Source organism: Dendrobates tinctorius, unplaced genomic scaffold (assembly GCF_039654945.1).
Source record: "Dendrobates tinctorius isolate UK_male_01 unplaced genomic scaffold, ASM3965494v1 ptg000069l, whole genome shotgun sequence".
Taxonomy (NCBI): domain Eukaryota; kingdom Metazoa; phylum Chordata; class Amphibia; order Anura; family Dendrobatidae; genus Dendrobates; species Dendrobates tinctorius.
In genome coordinates this window covers 20,905,562-20,913,349 of record NW_027361737.1, presented here as the reverse complement: position 1 = coordinate 20,913,349, position 7,788 = coordinate 20,905,562, and the positions used below count along the sequence as shown (strand labels likewise).

At 49.4% G+C, this 7,788-nt stretch overlaps 1 protein-coding gene across 6 annotated transcripts in view; it reads left to right on the top strand.

Moving 5' to 3' along the window:
- The first annotated feature begins 576 nt into the window (after positions 1 to 576).
- Positions 577 to 7,788, top strand: part of SAP130 (Sin3A associated protein 130) — a 73,659-nt gene continuing 66,447 nt past the window's right edge. For 4 of the 6 annotated variants that reach the window (XM_073581159.1, XM_073581157.1, XM_073581158.1 and 1 more), the window contains exon 1: positions 577 to 762. The gene's annotated coding sequence lies outside the window, so the exon portion shown is untranslated. The remainder of the gene's footprint in view (positions 763 to 7,788) is intronic. The other 2 variants (XM_073581160.1, XM_073581156.1) reach the window with 1 other exon arrangement.

The following is a 7,788-nucleotide window of genomic DNA, read 5'->3' as shown; positions in this document are numbered from 1 at the left end:
CAATGAGGTTCGGGTATGTTAGACGAACCGTTCGGGGACATCTGGGCGTTTGCTGACCCTTCAGGGTCCGTGCAGACGATCAGTACACACTGCGGGCTGGATGCTGTGCAGCCTCCAGATGTTACAGCAGAGTGGCTACGACTTCCAGAAACCCTATGCCTGTGGCTCACCCGCGGAGACGGACAAACGGCGTCTCTGGAGACCGCAGCATGTCAGGCTCACGGTCCCCTCCAGAACATACCGGACGGCAGCGCTCTGGATGCATGGAGCCAGTGCGGAGCATGGCTGGATACTTGACCAGCACTCACAGTGGTGTAACACCAGAGCCCACCGCAGTCTGTCCCGGCTGTCCGCACCTGTTCCCAGACACGGCACAGCAGCCATACTGCTAGTCTCCTGCTCAGCAGATAACCTGACCGCTCTCCGCATTGCTTTACTCCATCCTGTGCATTGTCCTACATGTTTTATTGTAACAAAGTTAGTTGAAAAAAAAAAACAACACAGCGGTGACGTCATGTGCGGAGACCCTGGCTGCCGCTGTGTTCTTGTTAAGCTGGTTGGTGGGCGGGGCGTCGCTTGTCACGTGATTGGTGGCGGAGCGCGGTTCAGTCAGACTGTGGGGAGAGAGAGCCCGAGACCGGAACCGGAAACCGAAAGTGTAACTGAGAGAACGGAGCCGTCTGTACTTGGCCGTGAAATCGTTGTCTCCTTTGTGGCGGCGGCGACAACAGAGGAGTGCGGCGCTCCGGGCAGTGTCCGTAGGTATGTTTGTTACACTGCTGTTCCTGTGGAGTGAGCTGACACCTCGTATGTGTGTATGTGTAACTGCGGCAGGGCTGCCCCGGTGTGCCGAGCCCTCACCGACCGGGATGGCACACTTTTTAAAATTGTTGAGCAGATTACTTAGTTGTTATAAACAATAGGTGTGCGGGAGGAGGGCTGTCAGTGCCGGTCTGCGGTGCGTGCCCCCCCCGGTCTGCGGTGCGTGCCCCCCCCTCCTGTGCCGGTCTGCGGTGCATGCCGCCCCCCCCCGGTCTGTGCCGGTCTGCGGTGCATGCCGCCCCCCCCCGGTCTGTGCCGGTCTGCGGTGCATGCCCCCCCCCGGTCTGTGCCGGTCTGCGGTGCATGCCCCCCCCCCCGGTCTGTGCCGGTCTGCGGTGCATGCCCCCCCCCCCGGTCTGTGCCGGTCTGCGGTGCATGCCCCCCCCCCCCCCGGTCTGTGCCGGTCTGCGGTGCATGCCCCCCCCCCCCGGTCTGTGCCGGTCTGCGGTGCATGCCCCCCCCCCCCGGTCTGTGCCGGTCTGCGGTGCATGCCCCCCCCCGGTCTGTGCCGGTCTGCGGTGCGTGACCCCCCCCCCCCGTCTGTGCCGGTCTGCGGTGCGTGACCCCCCCCCCCGTCTGTGCAGGTCTGCGGTGCGTGACCCCCCACCCGTCTGTGCCGGTCTGCGGTGCGTGACCCCCCCCCCCGTCTGTGCCGGTCTGCGGTGCGTGACCCCCCCCCCCCCGTCTGTGCCGGTCTGCGGTGCGTGACCCCCCCCCGTCTGTGGTGGTCTGGACCCCCCCGTCTGTGCCGGTCGGCGGTGCGTGACCCCCCCCCCGTCTGTGGTGGTCTGGACCCCCCCGTCTGTGCCGGTCTGCGGTGCGTGACCCCCCCCCCCGTCTGTGCCGGTCTGCGGTGCGTGACCCCCCCCCGTCTGTGGTGGTCTGGACCCCCCCGTCTGTGCCGGTCTGCGGTGCGTGACCCCCCCCCGTCTGTGCCGGTCTGCGGTGCGTGACCCCCCCCCCCCCCCCCGTCTGTGCCGGTCTGCGGTGCGTGACCCCCCCCCGTCTGTGCCGGTCTGCGGTGCGTGACCCCCCCCCCGTCTGTGCCGGTCTGCGGTGCGTGACCCCCCCCCGTCTGTGCCGGTCTGCGGTGCGTGACCCCCCCCCCCGTCTGTGCCGGTCTGCGGTGCGTGACCCCCCCCCCCCCGTCTGTGCCGGTCTGCGGTGCGTGACCCCCCCCCCGTCTGTGCCGGTCTGCGGTGCGTGACCCCCCCCTGTCTGTGGCGGTCTGGACCCCCCCGTCTGTGCCGGTCTGCGGTGCGTGACCCCCCCCCCCCGTCTGTGCCGGTCTGCGGTGCGTGACCCCCCCCCCGTCTGTGGCGGTCTGGACCCCCCCGTCTGTGCCGGTCGGCGGTGCGTGAACCCTCGTCTGTGCCGGTCTGCGGTGCATGCCCCCCCCCTGTCTGTGCCGGTCTGCGGTGCGTGACCCCCCCAGGATACGGGATACAAGCAAAAGGAAAAAAGGTATAGATTTATTTTCTGTGTAATCCATCTATCTTGGGTGGCAGTACAGTGGTGGCTGCTGTGTTATAAATGTACTTAACCCCTATTGGACTAGATGTTTTTTCATTTTTGTAATTTCCTCCCCTTCTTCCAAGAGCCTTATTTTTTTCCCCCTGTATAGTCTTTTGAGGGATTGTTTTTTGTCTGATGAGTTATAGTTTTGAATAACACCATTTAATTTTATTGTCTCATGTATTGGAAATTTGTGAAACAAAAATCTAGTAGGTGTGAAATTGCGAAAAAACTGCAATTCTGCTTTTGTTTTTCCCTTGTTTTACGGATATTGTGCAGTAAAAATACCTTGTAAACATGATTCTTCAGGTTAATGCGACACCAAGCTTGCACAGATTTTTAGATTTTAGTAGTGAAACATTTTTCTCAAGTTTGGAAAAAAAAAGTTTATAGCTTTTTTCTGAGACCTGGAGCTTTTTTTTTAAAATTTTTTTTTCATAGAAGGAGCAGTGTGAGGACTTGTAGTTTAATACAAATTTGGAACAAAAACCCCTGCAAAAATGGCTTTTAAATAACTTTATTTGCCATTCACCATATGTTTTACATAATTTTACATTTGGCATACCAGACTCTTAGGGACACAGTGATTCCAATTATATTGATTTTTATTTATATTAAGACTGGGGAAAAGGGGGAGATTAAAACGTTTATAATTAATTCCAATATTTTTTAAACTTTTTTTTTCTAGTTTCTCTAATGGAGTTTAATCTTTGATAATTTGATCACTTATACCATATACTGCAATATGACAGTAAATAATAAATTGCAGTTTCTTTTGAAGCTTGGCATAAAGCTCAGCTTCAGAGGAGTACCAAGATGGCGGCGACTGGGACCTTCAGCATATTTTACCCAGCTGCAGTTGCAAGCCAATGATGACTGTGTTGCTGTGTGTTGGTTGTGCTGGTAAGAGTGTGCACCATTTATTTAGCTATTGAAATGCCGCTGTCGGTGATTGACAGCGGCGTTTAATTTTGATTGCTGCTGTTGTGGTCAGATGCTGGATACATATTACAGCTAGCATCTGCCCTGTTGGAGTAGGCACAGCTCTTGAGCCAGCTCTATACACGCACACCCTGGCTGTGACTTACAAGTACACACGGTGTGCAAAGGGGTTAAAGGAAACTTCTCAAACAGGCAACGTGAAATTCTGTTACTGGAGTCCTGCATGTTTTGCTTAGAAACACGGCTGCCTTTACAAGAAGATACCCTTCAAAACAGCAGCCAGGGATCATCCTACTAGAATGATTAGTCCAGGAGGTGGGTCCCTGGCGGCTTCTCCGCGTCCCATGATTGACAGGACTCTCCTTATGTGGACAGGACTCTCCTCTTGAACTTGTCTTCTTAGGCTGGTTTCACATTTGCGTCTGTTTGCGCAGCGTTTCATCCGCAACAATCCGTATGCGTCATGTATCCCTATCTTTAACATGGTGTACGCAGAGGCTTGCGTTTGCATTAGTTCGCATGTGTCAGCGTACGTATGCATTGTTTTTTGGTGTGCGGTGGGGTCCAGCGAACGCAACATGTTGGATTTTTGGAGGCGGCAAAAATCTGTCAAAAATGTGCATTCATGCAGATGAGTGCATCAAATAAACGCATTACTGTCTATGGGAACGCATGCATATGCATGCGTTCTTCAAAATGTAAATAGAAATCCCATGCGACACACCCATTTTATCTGATATCATATCGAACGCATGCGCATAAACAACGCAAATGCATGCAAAAACACATTCACACGCATGTAAACGCAGCTTTTTTTTGCCGACATGCGTAAGATGATGCGGATAAAAAAAACGCATAAGCATGCGCTTGCATGCGTTTGGGAATGCGGATGATACGCAGCGGAATCAAACGCAAATGTTAACCTAGCCTTAGTCCCTGGTCGCAGGTTTAACCCCTTCGCTACACGCGCCTTACTAGTCCTGCACATGTTGTCTTCCCCCTTTCATGTGGGCTCCAGCGGTGAGCCCACATTTTTTCCGGCACATGTCAGCTATTTTGAACAGCTGCCATGTGCCTGAAACAGCCACAGGTGGAATCGTGATCCACCCACGGCTATTAACCCGTTAAATGCCACTGTCAAACTCTGACAGTGGCATTTAACTTGCGGTTTCGTCCATCAGGCTAGAAACTTGCCCATCGGTGACCCCGTCACTTGACCACGGGTAACCGATAGGTTGGCATGAAAACCAGAGGTCTCCTGGAGACCTCTATGGTTTTAACTGCTGGCTTGCTGTGAGCGCCACCTGGTGGTCGGCATTCATAGCAGGTGAGGTATTCTTCTACAAACAGGTGATCTAATCATGGCCTGTATGTAGCAGAGCCGATTGGGTAGTGACAGCGTCTAGTCTCCCATGGAGACTATTGAAGCATGCCGAAAGTAAAAAAAAAAAAAAAGTGAAAAATATTTAAAAAAAAATGACAGTTCAAATCACCCCCCATTCAAAACAAAACACTAAAAAAACAAACAAACATACACAGATTTCGTATCATCGAGTTCAGAATTGCCCTATCAATAAAAAGATTAACCCGATCGCTAAACGACGTAGCGAGAAAAAAATCAAAATTCCATTTTTTTTTTTTTTTGTTCGCCGCGACATTGCATTAAAATGCAGTAACAGGCAATCAAAAGTTCATATCTGCACCAAAATTGTATTAAAATCATCAGCTCGTTGCGCAAAAAAGCCCTCACTCAACCCGAGCTCATGAAAAAGGGAAACACTCCGGGTCTCGGAAAATGGTGCAATTTTTTAAAAAGTTTTTTAACAAACTTTAGATTTTTTTTTTTCACCACTAAAATAAACAGGAACCTAGACATGTTTGGTGTGTATGAACTTGTAATGACCTGGAGAATCATAATGGCAGGTCAGTTTTAGCATTTGGTGAACATGGTTAAAAAAAAATGCCAAAAAATGTTGTGGAGTTGCACTTTTTTTTTTGCAATTTCACTGCACTTGGAATTTTTTTTCCCCATTTTTAAGTACACGATATGGTAAGATCAATGGTGTCATTCAAAAGTACGACTAGTCCCACAAAAAACTAGCCCTCACCCGGCCATATTGACAGAAAAATAAAGTTTTGGCTCTGGGAAGAAGCGCGAAAAACAGAAACGCCAAAATGAAAAAGGACTTTGTCTCAAAGGGGTTAAATTGTTTTCTCTAAAATGGAGCAACAGTTTTTCAGAGTTAAATGTATACGGCTGCAATAACGGAGTCGGTATCTGATCTATGCTGCCTAGAGTTCGGGCATCATGGATCTGCTGGCAGCTTCCTTTATAAATATGTCTATGACAAAGTGACCCATTCAAAATCTGCATGTAACGAGGTCTAAGGATTCTGATGAACCTTTAGCAGCCCGGAATGCATTTGGGAATGTTCGCACAATGTGTTTGCGTTGCTTTTCTGTCTGGTAGCTCACTAGCACAGGGACAAGTGAGCACTGATGTTGTACTGTGTGGCCATCTCTGGGTCCCTCGTGTATCAGCAGAATAGGAGTGGCACTCCAGAAATGAGTGGATGAGTTGGCCATTAGTGATGAGCGAATGAGATAAGGTGTTATCCGAGCATGCTTGTGTGCTAATAGAGTATCTTCGGCGTGCTCGAATAATATGTTCTAGTCCCCATGCCTGCATGTCTTGCGGCTGTTAGACATACAGTGGGGAAAAAAAGTATTTAGTCAGTCAGCAATAGTGCAAGTTCCACCACTTAAAAAGATGAGAGGCGTCTGTAATTTACATCATAGGTAGACCTCAACTATGGGAGACAAACTGAGAAAAAAAAATCCAGAAAATCACATTGTCTGTTTTTTTTTTTTTCATTTTATTTGCATATTATGGTGGAAAATAAGTATTTGGTCAGAAACAAAATTTCATCTCAATACTTTGTGATATATCCTTTGTTGGCAATGACAGAGGTCAAACGTTTTCTGTAAGTCTTCACAAGGTTGCCACACACTGTTGTTGGTATGTTGGCCCATTCCTCCATGCAGATCTCCTCTAGAGCAGTGATGTTTTTGGCTTTTCGCTTGGCAACACGGACTTTCAATTCCCTCCAAAGGTTTTCTATAGGGTTGAGATCTGGAGACTGGCTAGGCCACTCCAGGACCTTGAAATGCTTCTTACGAAGCCACTCCTTCGTTGCCCTGGCGGTGTGCTTTGGATCATTGTCATGTTGAAAGACCCAGCCACGTTTCATCTTCAGTGCCCTTGCTGATGGAAGGAGGTTTGCACTCAAAATCTCACGATACATGGCCCCATTCATTCTTTCATGTACCCGGATCAGTCGTCCTGGCCCCTTTGCAGAGAAACAGCCCCAAAGCATGATGTTTCCACCACCATGCTTTACAGTAGGTATGGTGTTTGATGGATGCAACTCAGTATTCTTTCTCCTCCAAACACGACAAGTTGTGTTTCTACCAAACAGTTCCAGTTTGGTTTCATCAGACCATAGGACATTCTCCCAAAACTCCTCTGGATCATCCAAATGCTCTCTAGCAAACTTCAGACGGGCCCGGACATGTACAGGCTTAAGCAGTGGGACACGTCTGGCACTGCAGGATCTGAGTCCATGGTGGCGTAGTGTGTTACTTATGGTAGGCCTTGTTACATTGGTCCCAGCTCTCTGCAGTTCATTCACTAGGTCCCCCCACGTGGTTCTGGGATTTTTGCTCACCGTTCTTGTGATCATTCTGACCCCACGGGGTGGGATTTTGCATGGAGCACCAGATCGAGGGAGATTATCAGTGGTCTTGTATGTCTTCCATTTTCTAATTATTGCTCCCACAGTTGATTTCTTCACTCCAAGCTGGTTGGCTATTGCAGATTCAGTCTTCCCAGCCTGGTGCAGGGCTACAATTTTGTTTCTGGTGTCCTTTGACAGCTCTTTGGTCTTCACCATAGTGGAGTTTGGCGTCAGACTGTTTGAGGGTGTGCACAGGTGTCTTTTTATACTGATAACAAGTTTAAACAGGTGCCATTACTACAGGTAATGAGTGAAGGAAAGAGGAGACTCTTAAAGAAGTTGTTACAGGTCTGTGAGAGCCAGAAATCTTGATTGCTTGTTTCTGACCAAATACTTATTTTCCACCATAATATGCAAATAAAATGAAAAAAAAACAGACGATGTGATTTTCAGGATTTTTTTTTTCTCAGTTTGTCTCCCATAGTTGAGGTCTACCTATGATGTAAATTACAGACGCCTCTCATCTTTTTAAGTGGTGGAACTTGCACTATTGCTGACTGACTAAATACTTTTTTTCCCCACTGTATGTAACACTTGCAGAGATTTCCTGTTTGTTAGGCACTCCCTGCATGTGTTGCAGCTATCGAACAGCCACAAGACATGTAAGTGCGAGGACTCGAACATATTAATCGAGCACGCCAAAGACACTCGGTTAGAACACGAGCATGCTCGGATAGCACCTTATCTGAGCACGTTGGCTCATCACTAATGG